At 42.5% G+C, this 857-nt stretch overlaps 1 non-coding gene across 1 annotated transcript; it reads left to right on the forward strand.

The window, feature by feature from the left end:
* The first annotated feature begins 350 nt into the window (after positions 1-350).
* On the forward strand, positions 351-457 carry LOC141597582 (small nucleolar RNA R71). The gene has a single exon (XR_012522810.1). It is a non-coding gene; the product is annotated as a small nucleolar RNA R71 (small nucleolar RNA).
* Positions 458-857: the final 400 nt, after the last annotated feature.

Consider the following 857-nt stretch of genomic DNA (forward strand, 5'->3'; position numbering starts at 1 on the left):
TCCCACTTGGGATTGATGAAGATACCGTCATGGCATTGACATGATGCTTCGATGATTTTGAGTTTTCCTCAAGTCTAGCCATAGCTTGTTCAAACTTCAAGTTGATAGCATCGATATGGGAGCTTAATTGGGCGCCTAATTGAGTAACGGCGTCCACTTCGTGCTTTCCTCCTCTAGTAGCCTTGCGAGGTCTACTATATTGTGAATTGTGGATTGCCATCTATTCAATTTTGCTCCAAGTTTGGTTGTCATCAACCTCGGTGAACATCCCATTCGATCCCATATTAAGGATATTTCTTGAATCTTCATAAAGACCATTCCAAAATTGTTGCACCAAAAACCATTCGCTAAGTCCATGGTGAGGACATGAGCGACAAATTCCTTTGAAACGCTCCCAAGCTTCGTACAAAGATTCTTCATCCCTTTGTTTAAAACCCGTAATTTGAGCTCTTAGCATGTTAGTCTTTTCCGGTGGGTAGAATTTTTTGTAGAAAGCTAGAGCCAACTTCTTCCAAGAATCTATTCCAAGAGTAGCCTTATCAAGGCCTTTCAACCATTGTTTGGCGGTGCCAATTAGAGAAAATGGAAATAAGACCCATCTAATTTGGTCTTGAGTTACACCGGTTTGTGAGATCGCATCACAATAGTCACAAAAAGCCTCCCTATGAGAGTGAGGGTCTTCACTAGGCATCCCCCCAAATTGGCTTCTTTCAACTAATTGGATAAAGGCGGATTTGGCAATGAAATTTTCGGTGAGATGTTGTGGTGTAGGAGTACCATTGGGTAGGTTCTCCTCGGTGGGTACGGAGTGTGACGAGAATTTTGGCATTGTAGGTGGATTTTGTGGGGTATTGTGT

The sequence above is a fragment of the Silene latifolia genome, chromosome 8, assembly GCF_048544455.1.
Source record: "Silene latifolia isolate original U9 population chromosome 8, ASM4854445v1, whole genome shotgun sequence".
Classification (NCBI taxonomy): domain Eukaryota; kingdom Viridiplantae; phylum Streptophyta; class Magnoliopsida; order Caryophyllales; family Caryophyllaceae; genus Silene; species Silene latifolia.